At 34.6% G+C, this 25,860-nt stretch overlaps 5 non-coding genes across 5 annotated transcripts; all 5 read left to right on the top strand.

The window, feature by feature from the left end:
- Positions 1-825: 825 nt before the first annotated feature.
- On the top strand, positions 826-898 carry TRNAV-CAC (transfer RNA valine (anticodon CAC)). The gene has a single exon. It is a non-coding gene; the product is annotated as a tRNA-Val (tRNA).
- Positions 899-3,960: 3,062 nt separating this feature from the next.
- TRNAV-AAC (transfer RNA valine (anticodon AAC)) lies at positions 3,961-4,033 on the top strand. The gene has a single exon. It is a non-coding gene; the product is annotated as a tRNA-Val (tRNA).
- A 2,233-nt stretch (positions 4,034-6,266) lies between these two features.
- On the top strand, positions 6,267-6,339 carry TRNAV-CAC (transfer RNA valine (anticodon CAC)). The gene has a single exon. It is a non-coding gene; the product is annotated as a tRNA-Val (tRNA).
- A 3,170-nt stretch (positions 6,340-9,509) lies between these two features.
- TRNAV-AAC (transfer RNA valine (anticodon AAC)) lies at positions 9,510-9,582 on the top strand. The gene has a single exon. It is a non-coding gene; the product is annotated as a tRNA-Val (tRNA).
- Positions 9,583-11,844: 2,262 nt separating this feature from the next.
- On the top strand, positions 11,845-11,917 carry TRNAV-CAC (transfer RNA valine (anticodon CAC)). Its single transcript has one exon. It is a non-coding gene; the product is annotated as a tRNA-Val (tRNA).
- The last annotated feature ends 13,943 nt before the right edge of the window (positions 11,918-25,860 follow it).

Genomic DNA, 25,860 nt, shown 5'->3' with positions numbered 1-25,860 from the left:
GTTCATTTAAGATAATTTAAATAATTCAAGTGATGATGTGTTTATTGAAGATAATTTAAATAATTCAAGTGATGATGTGTTTGTTGAAGATAATTTAAATAATTCAAGTGATGATGTGTTTATTTGAGATAATTTAAATAATTCCAATAATGATGTGTTTATTTAAGATAATTTAAATAATGCAAGTGATGATGTGTTTATTTCAGATAATTTAAATGATTCAAGTGATGATGTGTTTATTTAAGATAATTTAAATCATTCAAGTGATGATGTGTTTATTTAAGATCATTCAAATGATTAAAGTGATCATGTGTTTATTTAAGATAATTTAAATAATTCAAGTGATGATGTGTTTATTTGAGATAATTGAAAAAAATCAAGTGATGATGTGTTTCTTTCAGATAATTTCAATGCCTCAAGTGATGATGTATTCATTTAAGATAATTTAAATGATTCAAGTGATGATGTGTTTATTTGAGATAATTTAAATGATTCAAGTGATGATGTGTTTATTTAAGATCATTTAAATGATTAAAGTGATGTGTTTATTGAAGATAATTAAAATAATTCAAGTGATGATGTGTTTATTTGAGATAATTTAAATAATTCAACTGCTCATGTGTTTATTCCAGATAATTTAAATAATTCAAGTGATGATGTATTTATTTGAGATAATTTAAATAATTCAAGTGATGACGTGTTCATTTAAGAGATTTTAAATAATTCAAGTGATGATGTGTTTCCCATCACTTGAATTATTTAATTTATCTTCAATAAATACCCTTCCGTGTTGTCACCCTTCCGTCGGGTTGTTGGTGTGTCCCAGTTTCTGTAGTGTAGTGGTTATCACGTTCGCCTCACACGCGAAAGGTCCCCGGTTCGAAACCGGGCGGAAACATGCTATTTTTACTTTTCACGGTTTCATTTTTTTTTTCACAAAAACTATTATTCAACACTCATTTCGCGTTATCCAGAACTCAAGTTTTTGTTTGTGCTTGAAATTAAATAAAATGTGGATTTTTTTAAACGAAGTAAGTGACGTCACGAACAGTTCGACACGACATGAGGAATGGAGGAGAACACTTGTTCTGAACACCAGATTCATTAGCTTTTCTGTTTCGTTCTTCATCAATCATCCAAAATGATGTGTTGTCACCAGTGGGAGATTATTTATTAAAGGACATGATGGGGTTGTTGACACAAGCAGGTTTCTGCAGTGTAGTGGTTATGACATTTGCCTAACACGTGAAAGGTATCCAGGTGAAAACAACATTTTAATATTCCCTGAGATTTTTTTTCTCTTCCCCTTCATTGTTGTGACCCCAAGCACGTGGAGTGAAAAGACCACATTCAAAGCTTTCGTCCGCAGCCTGATTGAGTACTGCTCTCCCTTTGGGATGGTGCTCCTGCCTCTCACCTTTCTCAGCTTCACACGATGGAAACCAAGAAATCTTGGATGCAAGAAGGCTGATTCTTTGGGCCTCTCACTATCTCACCGCAGGTTGGTGGGTGGTCTTTCTGGCTTCTACCATCTCCTCTTCGGTACCCCCAGCTCTGTCTGCGATTTGTCCCCACCAGATTTCTGCAGGGTACTCAAGGTCCGCCAACAACCCCCTTCTGGTAAAACAACAATAATCACGAATCCCTGCTCACCTTCACTTTTTCATTCCTCTTTTTTCCCCACCTTTGGAATAAACTCCCTCACTCGCTTCAATCCCATTCTTCCCACCAGGTCTTTAAACCAGCTGTTCACCACGATGTCTTTTCAAATCCTCAATATTTTTACCCCCGTTAATCCACCCCAAATCCACTTTCTTCAAATTCCCAGCTTCCTTCCTGAAAGTCCATGTCATGTCCAGTGAGAGATTATTTATTAAAGAACATGATGGGGTCATCAACTCAGGCCAGTTTCCATAGTGTTGTGGTAAGCACATTCACTGAACAAACCAAATGTTCCTGGTTCAAAACTGGGTGGAAACAATGTTTTAATACTCCCTGAGATTTTATTTCACGACCCCTTCGCTGCTGTGACCCAAAGCACGTGACGTGAAAAGTGGAGGTTCTCACCCAACTTTCGAAATGACGTCACGATACGACGAGATGTTTTGCACATGCGATGTGTGTGTGTGTGTGTGTGTGTGTGTGTGTGTGTGTGTGTGTGTGTGTGTGTGTGTGTGTGTGTGTTTGCAGTGAATCAGTTCAGCTCATTCGGCACTTTTCACCTTCCCTCACGAGGGCGAAATCGCTGATTAAAATCGTCTTTTAACCCTTAATTTTCATCATTTATCAGGACTTCCAGATAATTTAAATAATTCAAGTGATGATTTGTTTATTTAAGATAATTTAAATAATTGAAGTGATGATGTGTTTATTTAAGATAATTTAAATGATTCAAGTGATGATGTGTTTATTTAAGACAATTTAAATGATTCAAGTGATGATGTGTTTATTTAAGATAATTTAAATGATTCAAGTGATGATGTGTTTATTGAAGTTAATTTAAATAATTCAAGTGATGATGTGTTTATTTAAGTTAATTTTAATAATTCAAGTGATGATGTGTTTATTTGAGATCATTTAAATAACTCAAGTGATGATGTGTTGATTTAAGATAATTTAAATAATTCCAGTGATGATGTGTTGATTTCAGATAATTTAAATAATTCAAGTGATGATGTGTTTATTTAAGATAATTTAAATAACTCAAGTGATGATGTGTTTATTGAAGTTAATTTAAATAATTCAAGTGATGATGTGTTTATTCAAGATAATTTAAATAATTCAAGTGATGATGTGTTTATTTAAGATAATTTAAATAATTCAAGTGATGATGTGTTTATTTAAGATAATTTGAATGATTCAAGTGATGATGTGTTTATTTAAGATAATTTAAATAATGCAAGTGATGTGTTTATTTAAGATAATTCAAATTCTTAAAGTGATGATGTGTTTATTTAAGATAATTTAAATAATTCAAGTGATGATGTGTTCATTTAAGATAATTTGAATAATTCAAGTGATGATGTGTTTATTTAAGATAATTTGAATGATTCAAGTGATGATGTGTTTATTTAAGATAATTTAAATAATGCAAGTGATGTGTTTATTTAAGATCATTCAAATGCTTAAAGTGATGATGTGTTTATTTAAGATAATTTAAATAATTCAAGTGATGATGTGTTCATTTAAGATAATTTAAATGATTCAAGTGATGATGTGTTTATTTGAGATCATTTAAATGATTCAAGTGATGATGTGTTGATTTAAGATCATTTAAATGATTAAAGTGATGATGTGTTTATTTAAGATAATTTAAATAATTCAAGTGATGATGTGTTTATTTGAGATAATTTAAATAATTCAAGTGATCATGTGTTGATTTAAGATCATTTAAATAATTCAAGTGATGATGTATTTATTTGAGATAATTTAAATAATTCAAGTGATGACGCGTTCATTTAAGATATTTTAAATAATTCAAGTGATGATGTGTTTATCATCACTTGAATTATTTAATTTATCTTTCATGAATACCCTTCCGTGTTGTCACCCTTCCGTGGGGTTGTTGGTGTGTCCCAGTTTCTGTAGTGTAGTGGTTATCACCATCGCCTCACCCGCAAAAGGTCCTCGATTCGAAACCGGTTGGAAACATGTTAATTTTACTTTTCACGGTTTCATTTTTTAATTTAACAAAAAATATTATTCAAAACTCATTTTACGTTATCAAAACCTCAAGTTTTTGTTTTGCACGAAATTAAATAAAATGTGGATGTTTTTCAAATGAAGTAAGTGACATCACGAACAGTTTGACATGACATGAGGAATGGAGGAGAACACTTGTTCTGAACACCAGATTCAGTCGCTTTTCTGTTTCGTTCTTCATCAATCATCCAAAATGATGTGTTGCCACCAGTGAGAGATTATTTACAAAGAACATGATGGGGTTGGTGACTCAAGCAGGTTTCCGTAGTGTAGTGGTTATCACGTTCGCCTAACACGCGAAAGGTCCCTGGTTCGAAACCGGGCGGAAACAACATTTTAATATTTCCTGAGATTTTTTTTCTCTTCCCCGTTATTGTTGTGACCCCAAGCAGGTGGAGTGAAAAGACCACATTCAAAGCTTTCGTTCGCAGCCTGATTGAGTACTGCTCTCCCTTTGGGATGGTGCTCCTGCCTCTCACCTTTCTCAGCTTCACACGATGGAAACCAAGAAATATAGGATGCAATAAGGCTGATTCTTTGGGCCTCTCACTATCTCACCGCAGGTTGGTTGGTGGTCTTTATGGCTTCTACCGTCTCCTCTTCGGTACCCCCTGCTCTGTCTGCGATTTGTCCCCACCAGATTTCTGCAGGGTACTCAAGGTCCGCCAACAACCCCCTTCTGGTAAAACAACAATAATCACGAATCCCTGCTCACCTTCACTTTTTCATTCCTCTTTTTCCCCACCTTTGGAATAAACTCCCTCACTCTCTTCAATCCCATTCTTCCCACCAGGTCTTCAAACCAGCTGTTCACCACCATGTCTTGTCCAAATCCTTAATATTTTCTACCCCCGTTAATCCACCCCAAATCCACCTCCTTCAAATTCCCAGCTTCCTTCGTGAAAGTCCATGTAATGTCCAGTGAGAGTAACCAGTGAGAGATTATTTATTAAAGAACATGATGGGGTTGTTCACTCAGGCTAGTTTCCATAGAGTCGTGGTTATCACATTCACTTAACAAACCAAAGGTTCCTGGTTCAAAACTGGGTGGAAACAATGTTTTCATACTCCCTGAGATTTTATTTCATGACCCCTTCGCTGTTGTTACCCAAAGCACGTGACGTGAAAAGGAGGTTCACACCCAACTTTCAAAATGACGTCACGATACGAGATGTTTTGCACATGCGGTGTGTGTGTCTGTGTGTGTGTGTGTGTGTGTGTGTGTGTGTGTGTGTGTGTGTGTGTGTGTGTGTGTGTGTGTGTGTGTGTGTGTGTGTGTGTGTGTTTGCAGTGATTCAGTTCAGTTCATTCGGCACTTTTGACCTTCCCTCACGAGGGCGAAATCGGTGGTTAAAATCGTCTTTTAACCCTTAATTTTCATAATTTATCAGGACTTCTAGATAATTTAAATAATTCAAGTGATGATGTGTATATTTGAGATAATTTAAATGATTCAAGTGAAGATGTGTTTATTTAAGACAATTTAAATGATTCAAGTGATGATTTGTTTCTTTAAGTTAATTTAAATAATTCAAGTGATGATGTGTTTATTTTAGTTAATTTAAATAATTCAAGTGATGATGTGTTTATTTGAGATAATTTAAATAACTCAAGTGATGATGTGTTTATTTAAGATAATTTAAATAATTCCAGTGATGATGTGTTTATTTAAGATAATTTAAATAATTGAAGTGATGATGTGTTTATTTAAGATAATTTAAATGATTCAAGTGATGATGTGTTTATTGAAGTTAATTTAAATAATTCAAGTGATGATGTGTATATTTTACATAATTTAAATAATTCAAGTGATGATGTGTTTATTTAAGATAATTTAAATCATTCAATTGATGATGTGTTTCTATAAAATAATTAAAATGATTCAAATGAGGATGTGTTTATTGATGATAATTTAAATGATTTAAGTGATGATGTGTTTATTGATGATAATTTAAATGATTAAAGTGAAGATGTGTTTCTTGAAGATAATTTAATGATTCAAGTGATGATGTGTTTATTCATGATAATTTAAATGATTCAAGTGATGATGTGTTTATTTAAGATTATTTAAATAATTCAAGTGATGATGTGTTTCTTTCAGATAATTTAAATAATTCAAGTGATTATGTGTTTATTTAAGATAATTTAAATAATTCAAGTGATGATGTGTTTATTTGAGATAATTTAAATAATTCAAGTGATGATGTGTTTATTTAAGATAATTTAAATGATTCAAGTGATGATGTGTTTATTTAAGATCATTTGAATGATTAAAGTGATGTGTTTATTTAAGATAATTAAAATAATTCAAGTGATGATGTGTTTATTTGAGATAATTTAAATAATTCAACTGCTCATGTGTTTATTCCAGATAATTTAAATAATTCAAGTGATGATGTATTTATTTGAGATAATTTAAATAATTCAAGTGATGACGTGTTCATTTAAGAGATTTTAAATAATTCAAGTGATGATGTGTTTCCCATCACTTGAATTATTTAATTTATCTTCAATAAATACCCTTCCGTGTTGTCACCCTTCCGTCGGGTTGTTGGTGTGTCCCAGTTTCTGTAGTGTAGTGGTTATCACGTTCGCCTCACACGCGAAAGGTCCCCGGTTCGAAACCGGGCGGAAACATGCTATTTTTACTTTTCACGGTTTCATTTTTTTTTTCACAAAAACTATTATTCAACACTCATTTCGCGTTATCCAGAACTCAAGTTTTTGTTTGTGCTTGAAATTAAATAAAATGTGGATTTTTTTAAACGAAGTAAGTGTCGTCACGAACAGTTCGACACGACATGAGGAATGGAGGAGAACACTTGTTCTGAACACCAGATTCATTAGCTTTTCTGTTTCGTTCTTCATCAATCATCCAAAATGATGTGTTGTCACCAGTGGGAGATTATTTATTAAAGGACATGATGGGGTTGTTGACACAAGCAGGTTTCTGCAGTGTAGTGGTTATGACATTTGCCTAACACGTGAAAGGTATCCAGGTGAAAACAACATTTTAATATTCCCTGAGATTTTTTTTCTCTTCCCCTTCATTGTTGTGACCCCAAGCACGTGGAGTGAAAAGACCACATTCAAAGCTTTCGTCCGCAGCCTGATTGAGTACTGCTCTCCCTTTGGGATGGTGCTCCTGCCTCTCACCTTTCTCAGCTTCACACGATGGAAACCAAGAAATCTTGGATGCAAGAAGGCTGATTCTTTGGGCCTCTCACTATCTCACCGCAGGTTGGTTGGTGGTCTTTCTGGCTTCTACCATCTCCTCTTCGGTACCCCCAGCTCTGTCTGCGATTTATCCCCACCAGATTTCTGCAAGGTACTCAAGGTCCGCCAACAACCCCCTTCTGGTAAAACAACAATAATCACGAATCCCTGCTCACCTTCACTTTTTCATTCCTCTTTTTTCCCCACCTTTGGAATAAACTCCCTCACTCGCTTCAATCCCATTCTTCCCACCAGGTCTTTAAACCAGCTGTTCACCACGATGTCTTTTCCAAATCCTCAATATTTTTACCCCCGTTAATCCACCCCAAATCCACTTTCTTCAAATTCCCAGCTTCCTTCCTGAAAGTCCATGTCATGTCCAGTGAGAGATTATTTATTAAAGAACATGATGGGGTCATCAACTCAGGCCAGTTTCCATAGTGTTGTGGTAAGCACATTCACTGAACAAACCAAATGTTCCTGGTTCAAAACTGGGTGGAAACAATGTTTTAATACTCCCTGAGATTTTATTTCACGACCCCATTCGCTGCTGTGACCCAAAGCACGTGACGTGAAAAGTGGAGGTTCACACCCAACTTTCGAAATGACGTCACGATACGACGAGATGTTTTGCACATGCGATGTGTGTGTGTGTGTGTGTGTGTGTGTGTGTGTGTGTGTGTGTGTGTGTGTGTGTGTGTTTGCAGTGAATCAGTTCAGCTCATTCGGCACTTTTCACCTTCCCTCACGAGGGCGAAATCGCTGATTAAAATCGTCTTTTAACCCTTAATTTTCATAATTTATCAGGACTTCCAGATAATTTAAATAATTCAAGTGATGATTTGTTTATTTACGATAATTTAAATAATTGAAGTGATGATGTGTTTATTTAAGATAATTTAAATGATTCAAGTGATGATGTGTTTATTTAAGATAATTTAAATAACTCAAGTGATGATGTGTTTATTGAAGTTAATTTAAATAATTCAAGTGATGATGTGTTTATTCAAGATAATTTAAATAATTCAAGTGATGATGTGTTTATTTAAGATAATTTAAATAATTCAAGTGATGATGTGTTTATTTAAGATAATTTGAATGATTCAAGTGATGATGTGTTTATTTAAGATAATTTAAATAATGCAAGTGATGTGTTTATTTAAGATAATTCAAATGCTTAAAGTGATGATGTGTTTATTTAAGATAATTTAAATAATTCAAGTGATGATTTGTTTATTTAAGATAATTTAAATAATTGAAGTGATGATGTGTTTATTTAAGATAATTTAAATAATTCAAGTGATGATGTGTTTATTTAAGATAATTTAAATAACTCAAGTGATGATGTGTTTATTGAAGTTAATTTAAATAATTCAAGTGATGATGTGTTTATTCAAGATAATTTAAATAATTCAAGTGATGATGTGTTTATTTAAGATAATTTAAATAATTCAAGTGATGATGTGTTTATTTAAGATAATTTGAATGATTCAAGTGATGATGTGTTTATTTAAGATAATTTAAATAATGCAAGTGATGTGTTTATTTAAGATAATTCAAATGCTTAAAGTGATGATGTGTTTATTTAAGATAATTTAAATAATTCAAGTGATGATGTGTTCATTTAAGATAATTTGAATAATTCAAGTGATGATGTGTTTATTTAAGATAATTTGAATGATTCAAGTGATGATGTGTTTATTTAAGATAATTTAAATAATGCAAGTGATGTGTTTATTTAAGATCATTCAAATGCTTAAAGTGATGATGTGTTTATTTAAGATAATTTAAATAATTCAAGTGATGATGTGTTCATTTAAGATAATTTAAATGATTCAAGTGATGATGTGTTTATTTGAGATCATTTAAATGATTCAAGTGATGATGTGTTGATTTAAGATCATTTAAATGATTAAAGTGATGATGTGTTTATTTAAGATAATTTAAATAATTCAAGTGATGATGTGTTTATTTGAGATAATTTAAATAATTCAAGTGATCATGTGTTGATTTAAGATCATTTAAATAATTCAAGTGATGATGTATTTATTTGAGATAATTTAAATAATTCAAGTGATGACGCGTTCATTTAAGATATTTTAAATAATTCAAGTGATGATGTGTTTATCATCACTTGAATTATTTAATTTATCTTTGATGAATACCCTTCCGTGTTGTCACCCTTCCGTCGGGTTGTTGGTGTGTCCCAGTTTCTGTAGTGTAGTGGTTATCACCATCGCCTCACCCGCAAAAGGTCCTCGATTCGAAACCGGTTGGAAACATGTTAATTTTACTTTTCACGGTTTCATTTTTTAATTTAACAAAAAATATTATTCAAAACTCATTTTACGTTATCAAAACCTCAAGTTTTTGTTTTGCACGAAATTAAATAAAATGTGGATGTTTTTCAAATGAAGTAAGTGACATCACGAACAGTTTGACATGACATGAGGAATGGAGGAGAACACTTGTTCTGAACACTAGATTCAGTCGCTTTTCTGTTTCGTTCTTCATCAATCATCCAAAATGATGTGTTGCCACCAGTGAGAGATTATTTACAAAGAACATGATGGGGTTGGTGACTCAAGCAGGTTTCCGTAGTGTAGTGGTTATCACGTTCGCCTAACACGCGAAAGGTCCCTGGTTCGAAACCGGGCGGAAACAACATTTTAATATTTCCTGAGATTTTTTTTCTCTTCCCCGTTATTGTTGTGACCCCAAGCAGGTGGAGTGAAAAGACCACATTCAAAGCTTTCGTTCGCAGCCTGATTGAGTACTGCTCTCCCTTTGGGATGGTGCTCCTGCCTCTCACCTTTCTCAGCTTCACACGATGGAAACCAAGAAATATAGGATGCAATAAGGCTGATTCTTTGGGCCTCTCACTATCTCACCGCAGGTTGGTTGGTGGTCTTTATGGCTTCTACCGTCTCCTCTTCGGTACCCCCTGCTCTGTCTGCGATTTGTCCCCACCAGATTTCTGCAGGGTACTCAAGGTCCGCCAACAACCCCCTTCTGGTAAAACAACAATAATCACGAATCCCTGCTCACCTTCACTTTTTCATTCCTCTTTTTCCCCACCTTTGGAATAAACTCCCTCACTCTCTTCAATCCCATTCTTCCCACCAGGTCTTCAAACCAGCTGTTCACCACCATGTCTTGTCCAAATCCTTAATATTTTCTACCCCCGTTAATCCACCCCAAATCCACCTCCTTCAAATTCCCAGCTTCCTTCGTGAAAGTCCATGTAATGTCCAGTGAGAGTAACCAGTGAGAGATTATTTATTAAAGAACATGATGGGGTTGTTCACTCAGGCTAGTTTCCATAGAGTCGTGGTTATCACATTCACTTAACAAACCAAAGGTTCCTGGTTCAAAACTGGGTGGAAACAATGTTTTCATACTCCCTGAGATTTTATTTCATGACCCCTTCGCTGTTGTTACCCAAAGCACGTGACGTGAAAAGGAGGTTCACACCCAACTTTCAAAATGACGTCACGATACGAGATGTTTTGCACATGCGGTGTGTGTGTCTGTGTGTGTGTGTGTGTGTGTGTGTGTGTGTGTGTGTGTGTGTGTGTGTGTGTGTGTGTGTGTGTGTGTGTGTGTGTTTGCAGTGATTCAGTTCAGTTCATTCAGCACTTTTGACCTTCCCTCACGAGGGCGAAATCGGTGGTTAAAATCGTCTTTTAACCCTTAATTTTCATAATTTATCAGGACTTCTAGATAATTTAAATAATTCAAGTGATGATGTGTATATTTGAGATAATTTAAATGATTCAAGTGAAGATGTGTTTATTTAAGACAATTTAAATGATTCAAGTGATGATTTGTTTCTTTAAGTTAATTTAAATAATTCAAGTGATGATGTGTTTATTTTAGTTAATTTAAATAATTCAAGTGATGATGTGTTTATTTGAGATAATTTAAATAACTCAAGTGATGATGTGTTTATTTAAGATAATTTAAATAATTCCAGTGATGATGTGTTGACTTAAGATAATTTAAATAATTCCAGTGATGATGTGTTTATTTAAGATAATTTAAATAATTGAAGTGATGATGTGTTTATTTAAGATAATTTAAATGATTCAAGTGATGATGTGTTTATTGAAGTTAATTTAAATAATTCAAGTGATGATGTGTATATTTTACATAATTTAAATAATTCAAGTGATGATGTGTTTATTTAAGATAATTTAAATCATTCAATTGATGATGTGTTTCTATAAAATAATTAAAATGATTCAAATGAGGATGTGTTTATTGATGATAATTTAAATGATTTAAGTGATGATGTGTTTATTGATGATAATTTAAATGATTAAAGTGAAGATGTGTTTCTTGAAGATAATTTAATGATTCAAGTGATGATGTGTTTATTCATGATAATTTAAATGATTCAAGTGATGATGTGTTTATTTAAGATTATTTAAATAATTCAAGTGATGATGTGTTTCTTTCAGATAATTTAAATAATTCAAGTGATTATGTGTTTATTTAAGATAATTTAAATAATTCAAGTGATGATGTGTTTATTTGAGATAATTTAAATAATTCAAGTGATGATGTGTTTATTTAAGATAATTTAAATGATTCAAGTGATGATGTGTTTATTTAAGATCATTTGAATGATTAAAGTGATGTGTTTATTTAAGATAATTAAAATAATTCAAGTGATGATGTGTTTATTTGAGATAATTTAAATAATTCAACTGCTCATGTGTTTATTCCAGATAATTTAAATAATTCAAGTGATGATGTATTTATTTGAGATAATTTAAATAATTCAAGTGATGACGTGTTCATTTAAGAGATTTTAAATAATTCAAGTGATGATGTGTTTCCCATCACTTGAATTATTTAATTTATCTTCAATAAATACCCTTCCGTGTTGTCACCCTTCCGTCGGGTTGTTGGTGTGTCCCAGTTTCTGTAGTGTAGTGGTTATCACGTTCGCCTCACACGCGAAAGGTCCCCGGTTCGAAACCGGGCGGAAACATGCTATTTTTACTTTTCACGGTTTCATTTTTTTTTTCACAAAAACTATTATTCAACACTCATTTCGCGTTATCCAGAACTCAAGTTTTTGTTTGTGCTTGAAATTAAATAAAATGTGGATTTTTTAAACGAAGTAAGTGACGTCACGAACAGTTCGACACGACATGAGGAATGGAGGAGAACACTTGTTCTGAACACCAGATTCATTAGCTTTTCTGTTTCGTTCTTCATCAATCATCCAAAATGATGTGTTGTCACCAGTGGGAGATTATTTATTAAAGGACATGATGGGGTTGTTGACACAAGCAGGTTTCTGCAGTGTAGTGGTTATGACATTTGCCTAACACGTGAAAGGTATCCAGGTGAAAACAACATTTTAATATTCCCTGAGATTTTTTTTCTCTTCCCCTTCATTGTTGTGACCCCAAGCACGTGGAGTGAAAAGACCACATTCAAAGCTTTCGTCCGCAGCCTGATTGAGTACTGCTCTCCCTTTGGGATGGTGCTCCTGCCTCTCACCTTTCTCAGCTTCACACGATGGAAACCAAGAAATCTTGGATGCAAGAAGGCTGATTCTTTGGGCCTCTCACTATCTCACCGCAGGTTGGTGGGTGGTCTTTCTGGCTTCTACCATCTCCTCTTCGGTACCCCCAGCTCTGTCTGCGATTTATCCCCACCAGATTTCTGCAAGGTACTCAAGGTCCGCCAACAACCCCCTTCTGGTAAAACAACAATAATCACGAATCCCTGCTCACCTTCACTTTTTCATTCCTCTTTTTTCCCCACCTTTGGAATAAACTCCCTCACTCGCTTCAATCCCATTCTTCCCACCAGGTCTTTAAACCAGCTGTTCACCACGATGTCTTTTCCAAATCCTCAATATTTTTACCCCCGTTAATCCACCCCAAATCCACTTTCTTCAAATTCCCAGCTTCCTTCCTGAAAGTCCATGTCATGTCCAGTGAGAGATTATTTATTAAAGAACATGATGGGGTCATCAACTCAGGCCAGTTTCCATAGTGTTGTGGTAAGCACATTCACTGAGCAAACCAAATGTTCCTGGTTCAAAACTGGGTGGAAACAATGTTTTAATACTCCCTGAGATTTTATTTCACGACCCCATTCGCTGCTGTGACCCAAAGCACGTGACGTGAAAAGTGGAGGTTCACACCCAACTTTCGAAATGACGTCACGATACGACGAGATGTTTTGCACATGCGATGTGTGTGTGTGTGTGTGTGTGTGTGTGTGTGTGTGTGTGTGTGTGTGTGTGTGTGTGTGTGTGTGTGTGTGTTTGCAGTGAATCAGTTCAGCTCATTCGGCACTTTTCACCTTCCCTCACGAGGGCGAAATCGCTGATTAAAATCGTCTTTTAACCCTTAATTTTCATAATTTATCAGGACTTCCAGATAAGTTAAATAATTCAAGTGATGATTTGTTTATTTAAGATAATTTAAATAATTGAAGTGATGATGTGTTTATTTAAGATAATTTAAATGATTCAAGTGATGATGTGTTTATTTAAGACAATTTAAATGATTCAAGTGATGATGTGTTTATTTAAGATAATTTAAATGATTCAAGTGATGATGTGTTGATTGAAGTTAATTTAAATAATTCAAGTGGTGATGTGTTTATTTAAGTTAATTTTAATAATTCAAGTGATGATGTGTTTATTTGAGATCATTTAAATAACTCAAGTGATGATGTGTTGATTTAAGATAATTTAAATAATTCCAGTGATGATGTGTTGATTTCAGATAATTTAAATAATTCAAGTGATGATGTGTTTATTTAAGAAAATTTAAATAACTCAAGTGATGATGTGTTTATTGAAGTTAATTTAAATAATTCAAGTGATGATGTGTTTATTCAAGATAATTTAAATAATTCAAGTGATGATGTGTTTATTTAAGATAATTTAAATAATTCAAGTGATGATGTGTTTATTTAAGATAATTTGAATGATTCAAGTGATGATGTGTTTATTTAAGATAATTTAAATAATTCAAGTGATGATGTGTTTATTTAAGATAATTTAAATAATTCAAGTGATGATGTGTTTATTTAAGATAATTTAAATAATTCAAGTAATGATGTGTTTATTAAAGATAATTTAAATAATGCAAGTGATGATGTGTTTATTAAAGATAATTTAAATGATTCAAGTGATGATGTGTTTATTTAAGATAATTTAAATCATTCAAGTGATGATGTGTTTATTTAAGATCATTCAAATGATTAAAGTGATCATGTGTTTATTTAAGATAATTTAAATAATTCAAGTGATGATGTGTTTATTTGAGATAATTTAAATAATTCAAGTGATGATGTGTTTATTTAAGATAATTTAAATAATTCAAGTGATGATGTGTTTATTTAAGATAATTTAAATAATGCAAGTGATGATGTGTTTATTTAAGATAATTTCAATGCCTCAAGTGATGATGTATTCATTTTGGATGATTTAAATGATTCAAGTGATGATGTGTTTATTTGAGATAATTTAAATGATTCAAGTGATGATGTGTTTATTTAAGATCATTTAAATGATTAAAGTGATGTGTTTATTTAAGATAATTTAAATAATTCAAGTGATGATGTGTTTATTTGAGATAATTTAAATAATTCAAGTGCTCATGTGTTTATTCAAGATAATTTAAATTATTCAAGTGATGATGTATTTATTTGAGAAAATTTAAATAATTCAAGTGATGACGTGTTCATTTAAGATATTTTAAATAATTCAAGTGATGATGTGTTTATTTGAGATCATTTAAATAACTCAAGTGATGATGTGTTGATTTAAGATAATTTAAATAATTCCAGTGATGATGTGTTGATTTCAGATAATTTAAATAATTCAAGTGATGATGTGTTTATTTAAGATAATTTAAATAATTCAAGTGATGATGTGTTTATTTAAGATAATTTAAATGATTCAAGTGATGATGTGTTTATTGAAGTTAATTTAAATAATTCAAGTGATGATGTGTATATTTTACATAATTTAAATAATTCAAGTGATGATGTGTTTATTCAAGATAATTTAAATAATTCATGTGATGATGTGTTTATTTAAGATAATTTTAATGATTTAAGTGATGATGTGTTTATTTAAGATAATTTAAATGATTAAAGTGATGATGTGTTTATTCATGATAATTTAAATGATTCAAGTGATGATGTGTTTATTCATGATAATTTAAATAATTCAAGTGATGATGTGTTTATTTAAGATAATTTAATGATTCAAGTGATGATGTGTTTATTCATGATAATTTAAATGATTCAAGTGATGATGTGTTTATTTAAGATAATTTAAATGATTCAAGTGAGAATGTGTTCATTGAAGTTAATTTAAATAATTCAAGTGATGATGTGTTTATTTAAGTTAATTTAAATCATTCAAGTGATGATGTGTTTATTTGAGATCATTTAAATAACTCAAGTGATGATGTGTTTATTTAAGATTATTTAAATAATTCAAGTGATGATGTGTTTCTTTCAGATAATTTAAATAATTCAAGTGATTATGTGTTTATTTAAGATAATTTAAATAATTCAAGTGATGATGTGTTTATTTAAGATAATTTAAATAATTCAAGTGATGATGTGTTTATTGAAGATAATTTAAATAATTCAAGTGATTATGTGTTTATTTGAGATAATTTAAATAATTCAAGTGATGATGTGTTTATTTAAGATAATTTAAATAATTCAAGTGATGATGTGTTTATTGAAGATAATTTAATGATTCAAGTGATGATGTGTTTATTTAAGATAATTTAAATAATTCAAGTGATGATGTGTTTATTGAAGATAATTTAAATAATTCAAGTGATGATGTGTTTATTTAAGATAATTTAATGATTCAAGTGATGATGTGTTTATTGAAGTTAATTTAAATAATTCAAGTGATGATGTGTATATTTTACATAATTTAAATAATTCAAGTGATGATGTGTTTATTCAAGATAATTTAAATAATTCATGTGATGATGTGTTTATTTAAGATAATTTTAATGATTTAAGTGATGATGTGTTTATTTAAGATAATTTAAATGATTAAAGTGATGATGTGTTTATTCATGATAATTTAAATGATTCAAGTGATGATGTGTTTATTCATGATAATTTAAATAATTCCAGTGATGATGTGTTGATTTCAGATAATTTAAATAATTCAAGTGATGATGTGTTTATTTAAGATAATTTAAATAATTCAAGTGATGATGTGTTTATTTAAGATAATTTAAATGATTCAAGTGATGATGTGTTTATTGAAGTTAATTTAAATAATTCAAGTGATGATGTGTATATTTTACATAATTTAAATAATTCAAGTGATGATGTGTTTATTCAAGATAATTTAAATAATTCATGTGATGATGTGTTTATTTAAGATAATTTTAATGATTTAAGTGATGATGTGTTTATTTAAGATAATTTAAATGATTAAAGTGATGATGTGTTTATTCATGATAATTTAAATGATTCAAGTGATGATGTGTTTATTCATGATAATTTAAATAATTCAAGTGATGATGTGTTTATTTAAGATAATTTAATGATTCAAGTGATGATGTGTTTATTCATGATAATTTAAATGATTCAAGTGATGATGTGTTTATTTAAGATAATTTAAATGATTCAAGTGAGAATGTGTTCATTGAAGTTAATTTAAATAATTCAAGTGATGATGTGTTTATTTAAGTTAATTTAAATCATTCAAGTGATGATGTGTTTATTTGAGATCATTTAAATAACTCAAGTGATGATGTGTTTATTTAAGATTATTTAAATAATTCAAGTGATGATGTGTTTCTTTCAGATAATTTAAATAATTCAAGTGATTATGTGTTTATTTAAGATAATTTAAATAATTCAAGTGATGATGTGTTTATTTGAGATAATTTAAATAATTCAAGTGATGATGTGTTTATTTAAGATAATTTAAATAATTCAAGTGATGATGTGTTTATTGAAGATAATTTAATGATTCAAGTGATGATGTGTTTATTTAAGATAATTTAAATAATTCAAGTGATGATGTGTTTATTGAAGATAATTTAAATAATTCAAGTGATGATGTGTATATTTTACATAATTTAAATAATTCAAGTGATGATGTGTTTATTCAAGATAATTTAAATAATTCATGTGATGATGTGTTTATTTAAGATAATTTTAATGATTTAAGTGATGATGTGTTTATTTAAGATAATTTAAATGATTAAAGTGATGATGTGTTTATTCATGATAATTTAAATGATTCAAGTGATGATGTGTTTATTCATGATAATTTAAATAATTCAAGTGATGATGTGTTTATTTAAGATAATTTAATGATTCAAGTGATGATGTGTTTATTCATGATAATTTAAATGATTCAAGTGATGATGTGTTTATTTAAGATAATTTAAATGATTCAAGTGAGAATGTGTTCATTGAAGTTAATTTAAATAATTCAAGTGATGATGTGTTTATTTAAGTTAATTTAAATCATTCAAGTGATGATGTGTTTATTTGAGATCATTTAAATAACTCAAGTGATGATGTGTTTATTTAAGATTATTTAAATAATTCAAGTGATGATGTGTTTCTTTCAGATAATTTAAATAATTCAAGTGATTATGTGTTTATTTAAGATAATTTAAATAATTCAAGTGATGATGTGTTTATTTGAGATAATTTAAATAATTCAAGTGATGATGTGTTTATTTAAGATAATTTAAATAATTCAAGTGATGATGTGTTTATTGAAGATAATTTAATGATTCAAGTGATGATGTGTTTATTTAAGATAATTTAAATAATTCAAGTGATGATGTGTTTATTGAAGATAATTTAAATAATTCAAGTGATGATGTGTTTATTTAAGATAATTTAATGATTCAAGTGATGATGTATTCATTTAAGATAATTTAAATCATTCAATTGATGATGTGTTTCTATAAAATAATTAAAATGATTCAAATGAGGATGTGTTTATTGATGATAATTTAAATGATTTAAGTGATGATGTGTTTATTGATGATAATTTAAATGATTAAAGTGAAGATGTGTTTCTTGAAGATAATTTAATGATTCAAGTGATGATGTGTTTATTCATGATAATTTAAATGATTCAAGTGATGATGTGTTTATTTAAGATTATTTAAATAATTCAAGTGATGATGTGTTTCTTTCAGATAATTTAAATAATTCAAGTGATTATGTGTTTATTTAAGATAATTTAAATAATTCAAGTGATGATGTGTTTATTTGAGATAATTTAAATAATTCAAGTGATGATGTGTTTATTTAAGATAATTTAAATAATTCAAGTGATGATGTGTTTATTTAAGATAATTTAATGATTCAAGTGATGATGTGTTTATTTAAGATAATTTAAATAATTCAAGTGATGATGTGTTTATTTAAGATAATTTAATGATTCAAGTGATGATGTGTTTATTTAAGATAATTTAATGATTCAAGTGATGATGTGTTTATTTAAGATAATTTAAATAATTCAAGTGATTATGTGTTTATTTAAGATAATTTAAATAATTCAAGACAACATCAGGTATCATCAGATATTGTGTATCAGGTATCATCAGATAACGTGTATCAGGTATCATTAGATATCATGCATCAGGTATCATCAGATATTGTGCATCAGGTATCATCAGATATCGTGCATCAGGTATCATTAGATATCGTGCATTAGGTATCATTAGATATCGTGCATGCGGTATCATTAGATATCGTGCATCAGGTATCATCAGATATCGTGCATCAGGTATCATTAGATATCGTGCATCAGGTATCATTAGATCTCGTGCATCAGGTATCATTGGATATCGTGCATCAGGTATCATTAAATATCGTGCATGCGGTATCATTAGATATCATGCATCAGGTATCATTAGATATCGTGCATGCGGTATCATTAGATATCGTGCATTAGGTATCATTAGATATCGTGCATCAGGTATCATCAGATATCGTGTATCAGGTATCATTAGATATCGTGCATCAGGTATCATTAGATATCTTGCATTAGGTATCATTAGATATCATGCATCAGGTATCATCAGATATCGTGTATCAGGTATCATTAGATATCGTGCATCAGGTATCATTAGATATCGTGCATCAGGTATCATTGGATATCGTGCATCAGGTATCATTAGATATCGTGCATGTCCGCAACATAAAAAACTTGAATGGGATTGTCTTTGACATGAACATAAGCGTTCAGTGAAACACAGTAATGAGGAGAGAGACAGGGTCAGGTCAGGTGATAACAACATCACACCTACATTGTGCAGGTTACAAGTCACGTGTGATTAAAGAAGGCCGACGTTCGCGCTCTTTTTTTCGTTGTTTTCTTGCGAATTCCTCTGATAAAAATAATGTTTTTAAAACATGTGTGGGCCTTTATGATTTGGGGGCAGAGGGGGCAGGGAGAAGGGGGTGTCTTTCATTGTTACCTTGAAGGGTTGTCCTCGAGGGTCTTGAAGTTTTTTTCCTCTCAAACAGATCGTGTTACCACGTTATGTAATGTTTAACCACGTTATGTGATGTTTAACCACTATATGTGATCCTTAACCACGTTATGTGATCGTGTAACCATGTTCAGTGATGTTTAACTACGTTATGTGATGTTTAACCACGTTATGTGATCCTTTTCCACTTGGGTGACACTCAGGTTAAATCACTCTCTTCACGGGTTAATTTGCCATCCTTCCCTCCCCCCCCCCACCACCCCCACAACCCCAACCAAAGGAGAGCCTGTCAAAGGCTATCATTGTTTGTGAGACATTACTGGCGGGAATGGACATCAGGACGAACGGGAGACAAAAGGGGTGGGGGAGGGGGAGCGGGAAGTGAGGACTGGGAGGGGTCAAAGCACTCTATGCACAAGTGTAAAGTTGGTGTAAATTTTGTGTGAAGTTGGTGTAAAGTTGGTGTAAATTTGGTGTAAATTTGGTGTAAATTTGGCAAACAGGACGACTAATTGGTCCTTCCAGCGAAGGAAGGTCCTTCCTTCCTGGTCCTTCTAGCGAAGGTCCTTCCTTCCTTCTGCTAGTATCTCCATAACCGATTTCTAGCTTCAGGTTTCCAAGCACTTCTGGGGAAGGAAATATCACCAGAGGACGTTATTTCGGCTGGGGTCCATATGCAGGAGGATTCCTTCTTGAGACTGATGTGACGGTGTGGTGATGGCGGAGTACTGTAGACCGCCATGCCCAGGAAGGACATAAGCTGAGAAGCAGACTGAGGCTCAGGGACGCAGTGAATCGCTTTCACATTGGACTGGAGAGGGGAAATCCCTTGAGGTGACGTTTCAATCCCAGCAATTCCATTTTGGGCACCACAAAAACACATGTGTTACCATTCGGTGTTAAGTTGTGCTGGACGAGTTCCTGGACCACTTGGACCAAGCACTTATCATGTACTGAGGTGTTGGGACCATGTACCACCATGTCATCAAAGTACAAGGACATGCTCGGGATGCCAGCGAAGATGGATGACGTTATCTTTTGAAAACAGCTGGGTGTGGAGCTCAAACCAAACGGCATAACAACGCTTTGAGTCAAGGGGAACCTGGAGGTACCCTTGGCGTACGTCGGTCGAACTTACTAAAGGCAGTAGAGCCATGGAAACAGGTAGTGAGCTCTTCGGCTGTTGGAAGCGGGTATTTGTCGGGAATAATTGCCTCGTTCACAGCACGCAAGTCCACGGAAACTCGGAGTCCCCCGGACTTCTTCGCCATAACAAGATAATGTATCCAGGGGAATGCCAGCCTCCATCAGGAGGTGAAATTCTATTGATACCTGGTCCCTCAAGGCAAGGGGTATGTGGCATGGTGGCTGAATGACTGGAACCATCGTAGGATTTACTTTGGGTTGATGAACGAATGCAGAAAGGGTACCCAATGCTTCAGAGCGTGCAGGCCATCATTGCTGTCAAGGGCAGGAGACTTGCAACATGTCTGTCTGTGCCACCATAGTCCATCAAGGAAAACCCAAGCTGAGTAAACAAATCGAGGCCCATTAAATTAGCAATGGTTCTTGTAATGTAGAATGTAAATGTAGGAAGAGACTGGGCACCATGACATACTGACAGCTGTAATGTACCCATCACATCAACTTAGGCATTTCAGTAACCAGTGAGAGAGGGAGAGGAGCATTGCAAGGTCAAGTCAGACAAACACCGGGTGTACGTTTCAAAATTCAGGAGAGACACGTTGGAACCAGTGTCCAGGAGCGGAGGAATACACGTCATTGAGAAAGACAACACGTGTTTTAAAGTTTGATGATAACAGCACAGTGTGGATTTTGTCCGGTGCAGTGTGTGAGGTCTGTGGCAGAGCGGTTGCTCGTGTTGAGGAGGAGCGACACCACCTGTCAAAGTGGTTGAAATTTCCAAAATTTCTGCACCGTTGGTCCTTGGCAGGGAAATTAGTAGCTCTGGAGTCATGCCTGGTGGACCCACAGTTGCTGCAATGCAGTGTAGACCGTGCGGTGGGGGTGGGGGGGGGGTGCTGTGTATGTTGTACAACGAGCACTGCACCCGCTGGTGTGAGGGTTTGCCGAACTCCCTGGACTATCGAGTCTGTAGCTGTAACAGGTGAGAATGTTCCGGTAAGTTTTTGTGCATCGTGGTAAGCCACTTACACTTGACTGGCTATCTTTATGGCTCGAGTGAAGGTTAATTCGTAAGATTCGAGTAAATGTCTCTCCCTCACTTGTACACTCAATGTCTTCTCGATCAGTTAATCTCTAATCATCTCATCGTGCAGTGTTCCAAACTCACAAGGAAGTGCTAATTCTCACAATGTTGACACGTATTGGAGAATTGACTCACTGGGTCGCTGGCTCTGTTCTCGGAATTTGAACCGTCGAATGAGGGCCCTCTGAGGTTCAACCAAATGTGAAGTAAGTGTGGCGGAGGCTTCAGCGTCAGGTGTGCCCAGCGTCAGGTGTGCCCAGCGTCAGGAAGATGCCTTGACCCTCCATGCCCAGAAAGCATGCGAGCAAAGCACGTCTCCGTGAATTGCCCCTCACTTTGAGTGCCTTTGTGTCTTGTTTGGGGGCGATTTCCATGAAAAACAAATATCAGCCGCATCTTGCAAGTTCATTGCAGGCAGGTACGAACGAAGGGACCACGGAATGGGGAGCACGGTTTGCCAGGTAAAGCCAAAAAAAGGGGTTGGCGAGGGAATCAAAAATTCCGCCATTCTCTTCACCAAATGTTACGTCACACAATAGACACAAAACAATGTCCTTGATTGCCAGGCACAAGTCCGTTTATTCTGAAGCACGGAACGGTAACACATCTCCGGCTCCATTAAGATGGCAGGCACACTTAAGCAGCTCAATGCATGCTTCTGATGCCTTGGGGAACATTGTCCACACAGGGAGCCAAGACTTGTTGGCCTTGTCCAGAGTCCATTCTCGTCCCACAGGAGATGAAATTTCATGCAGGGTCGTGTCCCTCGTGGTCCAGATCCCAGTCTGGTGGACAGCTCGCTTTGAGTGCTCCTGCGTCGGTGGGATGTTTTCCATTGATTTGCTATATTGGCAGAACATCTCCATCCGTGCCTCAACAGAGTCCTGTTTGCTGGTCTTGTCAGAGATGACAACTGCGTCGTGTTCTCAGAGTTTGAAGATCGGAGAAAACATCTGTGACTTGGGAGTTTGACTTCCACGCTCCCCATGCAGACTTCTTCCCCTTTCCAAAGAAGGACGATAAAGTATCACAGATTGTGAAGCTGTGGAAGACGGGAAAGTCTTGGCTTGTTCTACTCCTAGTCCACAAGTGATGGCAATCGATGTGTAGATGTGTGAAATTGTTTCTGGTTCCAAAGGCCACGGATATGTTTACAGTTGGACACGCCGTCATCAAATGGAAGAACGTTCTGACCCGGATCACACCAATGTTGGCATCCACTGACTGAATCAGGCAGGTTGACAATCCATGGTAGTGGAGGGGGGGGGGATGGGGGGAGGGAGGGAAGAGGGGGTGACGGTGGTATGGAGGGAGGTTCAGGGGTTTGGGGAGAGGTTTATAGTGCAACACCACCCTCGGGGAGTGAACAGTCTTCATGGCAAGTTTGAGCCCCGTGAGTCAAAAGCTGTGGTTCACAAAGCAGAACGCACGCACGCACACACAATCATGTCAGAACAGCTGTATACACAAAGGCGCAACAAGGTATGTGGAGTAACCCTAACAGCTCGGCACATCTACATAAATTCCAATATCCCAATTCCACAAAACTCATGGAAACATGAAATAAAAGCAATAATTGAAAACAAGGAAGTAACGCTCACATACGACCTGATGATTCCATCCAACGTGAACACAGAAAACAAAACACTATGACTGGACATAGTACTCAGATACAAAACAGAAAAGAAGGCATTTGCTAATTGTGGTTTCAGTACCCAGCGATGTTCGTCTTAATCATGCAGAAATCAACAAAATGACCTAATATGAAAACATCAATGATGAAGTGATCAATTAAGAATTATGAAAACATCAATCTTCGTCAATTGCGTCTTCCGATACGCGGCACTCTGCAAAATGGTGCCGTCCCCTTCGGTGACATACACAAGGCTTCGAGGTCTGTCTCCCACGAACCAACCAAGAGCCAATAGCCAGCGTATGCTCAGTACGTGAGCCAATTCGCCGCAGCGCGAATACGAGAATCGTGCCGTCTTCTTCATGCGTTAAAGAAAAGCCAGCCATACAGCTCTGTTCATACAGGCCATCTCCGAGCTACATTCTCCATTATTCCCCGAACTCGTCCAACAAAGCTACCCACCTCTTCGCTTCTCCATCACTTCCGACATCACCCCGAACAACCGTTCCACCTCTGGGGCATGGCTTGCTCACACGAAACCGAGGGAAGGTGGGGCTCCCACCTGCTCGGCATGCTTGGCTGGCTTGTAAATGCAAAAACATATAAATGGGTTACAGGGGGGCAATCACATACTGGGGAAACTTATCCTTAATCCCTATCTAATTAACACCGCACCACCCCCCATGTGGTGACACGAAACACTTAAGCTCACAGTTTCCCTTCTCAACATACATTGAGATGTCTCCTACACGTCCACGGACCAAACAACTCCATTCAATCCTAACTTTCCTTTTAAATTCCTCCATCTACACACACAACCGCAACAATATATATATATATATATATATATATATATATATATATATATATATATATATATATATATATATATATATATATATATATATATATATATACACACACACACACACAGTGGGGAGAACAAGTATTTGATACTCTGCCGATTTTGCAGGTTTTCCCACTGACAAAGCACGTAGAGGTCTGTAATTTTTATCATAGGTACACTTCAACTGTGAAAGACGGAAATGAAAACAAAAATCCTGAAAATCAGATTGTATTATTTTTTAAATAATTAATTTGCATTTTATTGCATGAAATAAGTATTTGATCATCTACCAGCCAGCAAGAATTCCGGCTCTCACAGACCTGTTGTTTTGTCTTTAAAAAGCCCTCCCATTCTCCACTCATTACCTGTATTAACTGCACCTGTTTGAACTTGTTATCTGCATAAAAGCCAGCTGTCCACACTCAATCAATCAGACTCTAACCTCTCCACAATGGACAAGACCAGAGAGCTGTCTAAGGACATCAGGGACAAAATTGTAGACTTGCACAAGGCTGGGATGGGCTACAGGACAAAAAGCAAGCAGCTTGGTGAGAAAGCAACAACTGTTGGTGCAATTATTAGAAAGTGGAATAAGTTCAAGATAACAGTCAATCTCCCATGGTCTGGGGCTCCATGCAAGATCTCACCTCGTGGAGCATCAATGATCATGAGAAAGGTGAGGGATCAGCCCAGAACTACACGGCAGGACCTGGTCAATGACCTGAAGAGAGCTGGGACCACAGTATCAAAGAAAACCATAAGTAACACACTACGCCATCATGGATTAAAATCGTGCAGCGCACGTAAGGTCCCTCTGCTCAAGCCAGCACATGCCCCGGCCCGTCTAAAGTTTGCCAATGACCATCTGGATGATCCAGAGGAGGAATGGGAGAAGGTCATGTGGTCTGATGAGACCAAAATATAGCTTTTTGGTTTAAACTCCACTCGCCGTGTTTGGAGGAAGAAGAAGGATGAGTACAACCCCAAGAACACCATCCCAACCGTGAAGCATGGAGGTGGAAACATCATTCTTTGGGGATGTTTTCTGCAAAGGGGACAGGACGACTGCACCGTATTGAGGGGAGGATGGATGGGGCCATGTATCACGAGACCTTGGCCAACAACCTCCTTCCCTCAACAAGAGCATTGAAGATGGGGCGTGGCTGGGTCTTCCAGCATGACAACGACCCGAAACACACAGCCAGGGCAACTAAGGAGTGGCTCCGTAAGAAGCATCTCAAGGTCCTGGAGTGGCTTAGCCAGTCTCCAGACCTGAACCCAATAGAAAATCTTTGGAGGGAGCTGAAAGTCTGTGTTGCCCAGCGACAGCCCAGAAACCTGAAGGATCTGGAGAAGATCTGTATGGAGGAGTGGGCCAAAATCCCTGCTGCAGTCTGTGCAAACCTGGTTAAGAACTACAGGAAACGTCTGATCTCTGTAATTGCAAACAAAGGTTTCTGTACCAAATATTAAGTTCTGTATTTCTCATGTATCAAATACTTATTTCATGCAATAAAATGCAAATTAATTATTTAAAAATCATACAATGTGATTTTCAGTTTTTTTGTTTTAGATTCCATCTTTCACAGTTGAAGTGTACCTATGGTAAAAATTACAGACCTCCACGTGCTTTGTCAGTGGGAAAACCTGCAAAATTGGCAGTGTATCAAATACTTGTTCTCCCCACTGTATATATATATATATATATATATATATATATATATATATATATATATAT

Source organism: Eptatretus burgeri, chromosome 15 (assembly GCF_056783735.1).
Source record: "Eptatretus burgeri isolate ZD-2024b chromosome 15, Ebu_testis_v1, whole genome shotgun sequence".
In the NCBI taxonomy this organism is placed as follows: Eukaryota; Metazoa; Chordata; class Myxini; order Myxiniformes; family Myxinidae; genus Eptatretus; species Eptatretus burgeri.
Note: the sequence above shows the minus strand (reverse complement) of the source record. Positions and strands in the feature narration are given on the sequence as shown.